At 52.4% G+C, this 8451-nt stretch overlaps 2 non-coding genes across 2 annotated transcripts; both read left to right on the top strand.

The window, feature by feature from the left end:
- The first annotated feature begins 5322 nt into the window (after positions 1–5322).
- Positions 5323–7215, top strand: LOC126330519 (small subunit ribosomal RNA). The gene has a single exon (XR_007562966.1). It is a non-coding gene; the product is annotated as a small subunit ribosomal RNA (ribosomal RNA).
- Positions 7216–7577: 362 nt separating this feature from the next.
- LOC126330508 (5.8S ribosomal RNA) lies at positions 7578–7732 on the top strand. The gene has a single exon (XR_007562956.1). It is a non-coding gene; the product is annotated as a 5.8S ribosomal RNA (ribosomal RNA).
- The last annotated feature ends 719 nt before the right edge of the window (positions 7733–8451 follow it).

The following is an 8451-nucleotide window of genomic DNA, read 5'->3' as shown; positions in this document are numbered from 1 at the left end:
ACGTGCCCCGCCGAAATCGCAACTCCGGCGGATGAACGGCGGACTTTTCTCGCAGTCGTAAGTTGCAATCCACCCCTATATCTTGCGTCTCATGAAGAGTTATATCAAGTATGCCAAATTCCCGCTGTCCCTATACATGCGGTAAGTTCGTCGTGGCCGCTGGCCGGCAGGCCGCGAGACCTGACGCCCGGCGGCAAAGAGTGCCCCTCTGAGGATATAGATGTTCCGTTCCGCCGCACAATGGTGACGGTGACCGCTGCCTGCGGTGGCAACGCTGGGCAGAGTCGATACTCGCCGTGTGGTGGAAGGTAAACATTATGCGGTACATCAGTACTTTCCTAATAGTTCGGTCGTCTCACGGCACTGCTTAGTAAATGATGCAAGGCCACATATAGATGATTTATGCGAATGTCCCTATACGTGCTGTAAGACTGGGCACACAACGTGAATCGCACGTCAGCCAGACACTCGAACATGCACCACTCTCGGCCTGCAACGGAGACACACAATACGTAAACATCTGGAATGCGACAATGTCGAGTGCATCCTCTCTGCCACATTGCACCGTCGACACTATGATAACCAGAGCAGTAGGTCCACCTATAAAAGCACAATACCCCACTCCTCCGACAACTACCATTGCTCAGATAAATCAACACCACCAACACACATCCTACACAGAGGGGCACCAAATATCATCCCCCGCCCTCGTGTTATACCACATGAAAAATTGCAGAAGTGAGAGACACACATCCGCCAGCCTCTTGCTACAAGCATCGAACCGACGTGACGTATCTGACGGTGACTCAGGCATCCGCGTACTGCCACCACTATCCACCCCCCCCCCTCTCTCTCTGCACCCTTCCCACACAATACCAAATTTAACCAACTTTATCGCTTAACCTAACTGTGGCTGTACCACATTATCGCTTAACCTAACTGTGGCTGTACCACATTATCGCTTAACCTAACTGTGGTTGTACCACATTATCGCTTAACCTAACTGTGGTTGTACCACATTATCGCTTAACCTAACTGTGGTTGTACCACATTATCGCTTAACCTAACTGTGGTTGTACCACATTATCGCTTAACCTAACTGTGGTTGTACCACATTATCGCTTAACCTAACTGTGGTTGTACCACATTATCGCTTAACCTAACTGTGGTTGTACCACATTATCGCTTAACCTAACTGTGGTTGTACCACATTATCGCTTAACCTAACTGTGGTTGTACCACATTATCGCTTAACCTAACTGTGGTTGTACCACATTATCCCTTAACCTAACTGTGGTTGTACCACATTATCCCTTAACCTAACTGTGGTTGTACCACATTATCCCTTAACCTAACTGTGGTTGTACCACATTATCCCTTAACCTAACTGTGGTTGTACCACATTATCCCTTAACCTAACTGTGGTTGTACCACATTATCCCTTAACCTAACTGTGGTTGTACCACATTATCCCTTAACCTAACTGTGGTTGTACCACATTATCCCTTAACCTAACTGTGGTTGTACCACATTATCCCTTAACCTAACTGTGGTTGTACCACATTATCCCTTAACCTAACTGTGGTTGTACCACATTATCCCTTAACCTAACTGTGGTTGTACCACATTATCCCTTAACCTAACTGTGGTTGTACCACATTATCCCTTAACCTAACTGTGGTTGTACCACATTATCCCTTAACCTAACTGTGGTTGTACCACATTATCCCTTAACCTAACTGTGGTTGTACCACATTATCCCTTAACCTAACTGTGGTTGTACCACATTATCCCTTAACCTAACTCAAGTTGTCCCTTAACCTAACTCAAGTTGTCCCTTAACCTAACTCAAGTTGTCCCTTAACCTAACTCAAGTTGTCCCTTAACCTAACTCAAGTTGTCCCTTAACCTAACTCAAGTTGTCCCTTAACCTAACTCAAGTTGTCCCTTAACCTAACTCAAGTTGTCCCTTAACCTAACTCAAGTTGTCCCTTAACCTAACTCAAGTTGTCCCTTAACCTAACTCAAGTTGTCCCTTAACCTAACTCAAGTTGTCCCTTAACCTAACTCAAGTTGTCCCTTAACCTAACTCAAGTTGTCCCTTAACCTAACTCAAGTTGTCCCTTAACCTAACTCAAGTTGTCCCTTAACCTAACTCAAGTTGTCCCTTAACCTAACTCAAGTTGTCCCTTAACCTAACTCAAGTTGTCCCTTAACCTAACTCAAGTTGTCCCTTAACCTAACTCAAGTTGTCCCTTAACCTAACTCAAGTTGTCCCTTAACCTAACTCAAGTTGTCCCTTAACCTAACTCAAGTTGTCCCTTAACCTAACTCAAGTTGTCCCTTAACCTAACTCAAGTTGTCCCTTAACCTAACTCAAGTTGTCCCTTAACCTAACTCAAGTTGTCCCTTAACCTAACTCAAGTTGTCCCTTAACCTAACTCAAGTTGTCCCTTAACCTAACCCACGTTGTCCCTTAACCTAACCCACGTTGTCCCTTAACCTAACCCACGTTGTCCCTTAACCTAACCCACGTTGTCCCTTAACCTAACCCACGTTGTCCCTTAACCTAACCCACGTTGTCCCTTAACCTAACCCACGTTGTCCCTTAACCTAACCCACGTTGTCCCTTAACCTAACCCACGTTGTCCCTTAACCTAACCCACGTTGTCCCTTAACCTAACCCACGTTGTCCCTTAACCTAACCCACGTTGTCCCTTAACCTAACCCACGTTGTCCCTTAACCTAACCCACGTTGTCCCTTAACCTAACCCACGTTGTCCCTTAACCTAACCCACGTTGTCCCTTAACCTAACCCACGTTGTCCCTTAACCTAACCCACGTTGTCCCTTAACCTAACCCACGTTGTCCCTTAACCTAACCCACGTTGTCCCTTAACCTAACCCACGTTGTCCCTTAACCTAACCCACGTTGTCCCTTAACCTAACCCACGTTGTCCCTTAACCTAACCCACGTTGTCCCTTAACCTAACCCACGTTGTCCCTTAACCTAACCCACGTTGTCCCTTAACCTAACCCACGTTGTCCCTTAACCTAACCCACGTTGTCCCTTAACCTAACCCACGTTGTCCCTTAACCTAACCCACGTTGTCCCTTAACCTAACCCACGTTGTCCCTTAACCTAACCCACGTTGTCCCTTAACCTAACCCACGTTGTCCCTTAACCTAACCCACGTTGTCCCTTAACCTAACCCACGTTGTCCCTTAACCTAACCCACGTTGTCCCTTAACCTAACCCACGTTGTCCCTTAACCTAACCCACGTTGTCCCTTAACCTAACCCACGTTGTCCCTTAACCTAACCCACGTTGTCCCTTAACCTAACCCACGTTGTCCCTTAACCTAACCCACGTTGTCCCTTAACCTAACCCACGTTGTCCCTTAACCTAACCCACGTTGTCCCTTAACCTAACCCACGTTGTCCCTTAACCTAACCCACGTTGTCCCTTAACCTAACCCACGTTGTCCCTTAACCTAACCCACGTTGTCCCTTAACCTAACCCACGTTGTCCCTTTGCCTAACATAGTTCACTGCTCGGAATCTCTGGTGTCGTTGTTATCCTCATGTAGATGTCTTGCGAGTGTTGCTTACTTTCCACATATTCCCGCTATCCACTGTCAATTGTACTGCAATAGGACTATATCGCCCCCCCCCCCCTCCCTCTGTCCCCCTCTTTGTGTCTCTGTCCTCTCAAGCTGGTCGGTCTGGCGTTTGAGTGTTAAATGAGCCTCGCAGCTGTTCAGTTGCATTCAGATGTCGACGCCCTCAGTGTACGTCGTGGTATGGTCTGTGTCCATTGTCCGCTGATGTCGTACGCGTAACCCACACGCTGTACCGATCATCGGTCGTTACGTACAGAGTGAAGTAGTGTGATACGTGTGACCGTACGCTGGCTGTGCCCAACGGTGTCGAATCTCAATTTCCATATGATGTGCTCGATGCTACTTGTCTCGTCTCCCAATAACAGCTAGGTTGCACTGTGGTACGCCGTAGAGGCGTGTGGGAGGAACGTACGAACGCATTGTATGTCACCCTGGGTCGCTGGGGGTGGTGGTGCGGTGAGTCAGGTCAGGTCAGGTATCTGTCTCGCGTGTGTCTTTGTCGTATTGCCTCACACAAAGTGCTACCCTGGTGGACCGCGTTCCATATCTGGGACATGCCGCAGATGCCGGTTGACAGTGGATCGCGGAAGGGACATCGCATACGTGCGCGGGCCACCTTCCACGTGTTCTCTTCTGCACATGTCGCAGTGTGTATGTGGTCTGATGTAGCGTGTCGTGACACATGACATCCTGGCATGCAAGAATTGTTGAATTCGCAAATGTAGGTGGACATCTACGTTTACTGCCCAAGATACGCAAATGAACTGGAAATCCGTTGTTGAGCGGTTGTTCACGCTGGAGGTGAATCTGTGATGGCGACGATCGGTACAGCTATTAACCGGTTGTTTCAGCGGTACCCGCCACATCCACACACGTGACTAGGCCCATGTGGGTATGAAGCGATACGCGGCGGTGGCTTGGTGGGACTGTTCCCGGCCGGTGAAGGGGGGCCGCCCGGCGTGTTGGCCGCGCGCTGCGTGGGCGCACGCGCAACAGGCGGCTGGTGGGGGGCGCCGAGTGGCAGGAGCGCCAGCCGACGGGCCCGGCAGGCGGCGCAGCTACGCTGCGGCGCACCCTGCACGCGGCGCCTGGCGGCCAAAGTTGGTTCAGCCGAGCCCGGTGCGAAGCGCGGTGGACATCTGCAGTGTGCTGGTCTGATTGAGGACTGTGTGCGTTGAGGATGCGCCGCCGCCTGGCACTCGGCGCCGCGACGCCGTCTGCTGCTCGGTCGCCCCAGCGGTTCTCGCAGGTGGTTTGTATCGCAGTTGTGCGGACGTGTTGGCGCGTGCGCTGTGCTGGGAGAGTTCGCTTCTGCACCCAAGTGGGGCTTTGCCCTTGTGTGGCGCTGGCGTTGGAGCTGCCGGTCACCATAGGTGGCGCGTGTTGTCTCCCGCCGGCAATGCCACGACAGCACGCTCCCGGGCCTCTGTCGGCAGCGGCAAGCTCAGTTGGGAGCAAGGGTGTTCTCACTAAAACCGTCTACTCGCCTAACTCCGGGCGATTGCGCCTCTCTCGAAACCGACCAAGTACCTAGGACGGCGCTGCGCGCCGCCGGGACCTGAGAGGGTTTCGAGGTGTATCGTGCAGGGGAGCTCGGCCTCCTCCTGTTTGCAGAATAATTGAGCGGACGCTTGCGTGTTCGCGCGGGCCCCCGGGACACACTCCCGGGCGGCCGGCTGCTCAGCTCTAGTTGACGCAGCTCCCTGGTTGATCCTGCCAGTAGTCATATGCTTGTCTCAAAGATTAAGCCATGCATGTCTCAGTACAAGCCGCATTAAGGTGAAACCGCGAATGGCTCATTAAATCAGTTATGGTTCCTTAGATCGTACCCACGTTACTTGGATAACTGTGGTAATTCTAGAGCTAATACATGCAAACAGAGTCCCGACCAGAGATGGAAGGGACGCTTTTATTAGATCAAAACCAATCGGATTGGCTTGTCTGGTCCGTTTGCCTTGGTGACTCTGAATAACTTTGGGCTGATCGCACGGTCCTCGTACCGGCGACGCATCTTTCAAATGTCTGCCTTATCAACTGTCGATGGTAGGTTCTGCGCCTACCATGGTTGTAACGGGTAACGGGGAATCAGGGTTCGATTCCGGAGAGGGAGCCTGAGAAACGGCTACCACATCCAAGGAAGGCAGCAGGCGCGCAAATTACCCACTCCCGGCACGGGGAGGTAGTGACGAAAAATAACGATACGGGACTCATCCGAGGCCCCGTAATCGGAATGAGTACACTTTAAATCCTTTAACGAGTATCTATTGGAGGGCAAGTCTGGTGCCAGCAGCCGCGGTAATTCCAGCTCCAATAGCGTATATTAAAGTTGTTGCGGTTAAAAAGCTCGTAGTTGGATTTGTGTCCCACGCTGTTGGTTCACCGCCCGTCGGTGTTTAACTGGCATGTATCGTGGGACGTCCTGCCGGTGGGGCGAGCCGAAGGGGTGCTTTCGCGTCCCGAGGCGGACCCCGTTTAAATCCTACCAGGGTGCTCTTTGTTGAGTGTCTCGGTGGGCCGGCACGTTTACTTTGAACAAATTAGAGTGCTTAAAGCAGGCAAGCCCGCCTGAATACTGTGTGCATGGAATAATGGAATAGGACCTCGGTTCTATTTTGTTGGTTTTCGGAACCCGAGGTAATGATTAATAGGGACAGGCGGGGGCATTCGTATTGCGACGTTAGAGGTGAAATTCTTGGATCGTCGCAAGACGAACAGAAGCGAAAGCATTTGCCAAGTATGTTTTCATTAATCAAGAACGAAAGTTAGAGGTTCGAAGGCGATCAGATACCGCCCTAGTTCTAACCATAAACGATGCCAGCCAGCGATCCGCCGCAGTTCCTCCGATGACTCGGCGGGCAGCCTCCGGGAAACCAAAGCTTTTGGGTTCCGGGGGAAGTATGGTTGCAAAGCTGAAACTTAAAGGAATTGACGGAAGGGCACCACCAGGAGTGGAGCCTGCGGCTTAATTTGACTCAACACGGGAAACCTCACCAGGCCCGGACACCGGAAGGATTGACAGATTGATAGCTCTTTCTTGATTCGGTGGGTGGTGGTGCATGGCCGTTCTTAGTTGGTGGAGCGATTTGTCTGGTTAATTCCGATAACGAACGAGACTCTAGCCTGCTAACTAGTCGCGTGACATCCTTCGTGCTGTCAGCGATTACTTTTCTTCTTAGAGGGACAGGCGGCTTCTAGCCGCACGAGATTGAGCAATAACAGGTCTGTGATGCCCTTAGATGTTCTGGGCCGCACGCGCGCTACACTGAAGGAATCAGCGTGTCTTCCTAGGCCGAAAGGTCGGGGTAACCCGCTGAACCTCCTTCGTGCTAGGGATTGGGGCTTGCAATTGTTCCCCATGAACGAGGAATTCCCAGTAAGCGCGAGTCATAAGCTCGCGTTGATTACGTCCCTGCCCTTTGTACACACCGCCCGTCGCTACTACCGATTGAATGATTTAGTGAGGTCTTCGGACTGGTACGCGGCATCGACTCTGTCGTTGCCGATGCTACCGGAAAGATGACCAAACTTGATCATTTAGAGGAAGTAAAAGTCGTAACAAGGTTTCCGTAGGTGAACCTGCGGAAGGATCATTACCGACTAGACTGCATGTCTTTCGATGTGCGTGTCGTGTCGCGCAACACGCTACCTGTACGGCAGTGGCCGTGCGCCGCGTGCGGAACCACGCGTGCCTCTCAAAACTAGCGGAAGTGTTGTTGTTGTGTGGTACGAGCGCTGAAGCTCTGGAGCGGCTGGCCTGCGGTACCTGGCGCCTGGCGCCGGTTTTGAATGACGTTCGCCCGAGTGCCTGTCCGCTCCGGTGTGGAGCCGTACGACGCCCATCGGCTGTGAGGCCGTTGGACACAAAAAAAATAGTGGAACAGGGGCCGTCAGACGCCTCAGTCCCGCAAATGCTACTGTCTTGAAAGAGACAGTGGGAGACTGAAAAGGAAAAGATCACCCAGGACGGTGGATCACTCGGCTCGTGGGTCGATGAAGAACGCAGCAAATTGCGCGTCGACATGTGAACTGCAGGACACATGAACATCGACGTTTCGAACGCACATTGCGGTCCATGGATTCCGTTCCCGGGCCACGTCTGGCTGAGGGTCGGCTACGTATACTGAAGCGCGCGGCGTTTGTCCCGCTTCGGAGACGTGGGAGTGTCGTGGTCGCCTGTGTGGCCGGCCGCGTCTCCTTAAACGTGCGATGCGCGCCCGTCGCCTGGCGGTTCGCATACCGGTACTTTCTCGGTAGCGTGCACAGCCGGCTGGCGGTGTGGCGTGCGACACCTCGTACAACGACCTCAGAGCAGGCGAGACTACCCGCTGAATTTAAGCATATTACTAAGCGGAGGAAAAGAAACTAACAAGGATTCCCCCAGTAGCGGCGAGCGAACAGGGAAGAGTCCAGCACCGAACCCCGCAGGCTGCCGCCTGTCGTGGCATGTGGTGTTTGGGAGGGTCCACTACCCCGACGCCTCGCGCCGAGCCCAAGTCCAACTTGAATGAGGCCACGGCCCGTAGAGGGTGCCAGGCCCGTAGCGGCCGGTGCGAGCGTCGGCGGGACCTCTCCTTCGAGTCGGGTTGCTTGAGAGTGCAGCTCCAAGTGGGTGGTAAACTCCATCTGAGACTAAATATGACCACGAGACCGATAGCGAACAAGTACCGTGAGGGAAAGTTGAAAAGAACTTTGAAGAGAGAGTTCAAAAGTACGTGAAACCGTTCTGGGGTAAACGTGAGAAGTCCGAAAGGTCGAACGGGTGAGATTCACGCCCATCCGGCCACTGGCCCCCGCCCTCGGCAGATGGGGCCGGCCGCCCGCGCGGAGCA

This window comes from Schistocerca gregaria, unplaced genomic scaffold (genome assembly GCF_023897955.1).
Source record: "Schistocerca gregaria isolate iqSchGreg1 unplaced genomic scaffold, iqSchGreg1.2 ptg001300l, whole genome shotgun sequence".
Classification (NCBI taxonomy): domain Eukaryota; kingdom Metazoa; phylum Arthropoda; class Insecta; order Orthoptera; family Acrididae; genus Schistocerca; species Schistocerca gregaria.
Note: the sequence above shows the minus strand (reverse complement) of the source record. Positions and strands in the feature narration are given on the sequence as shown.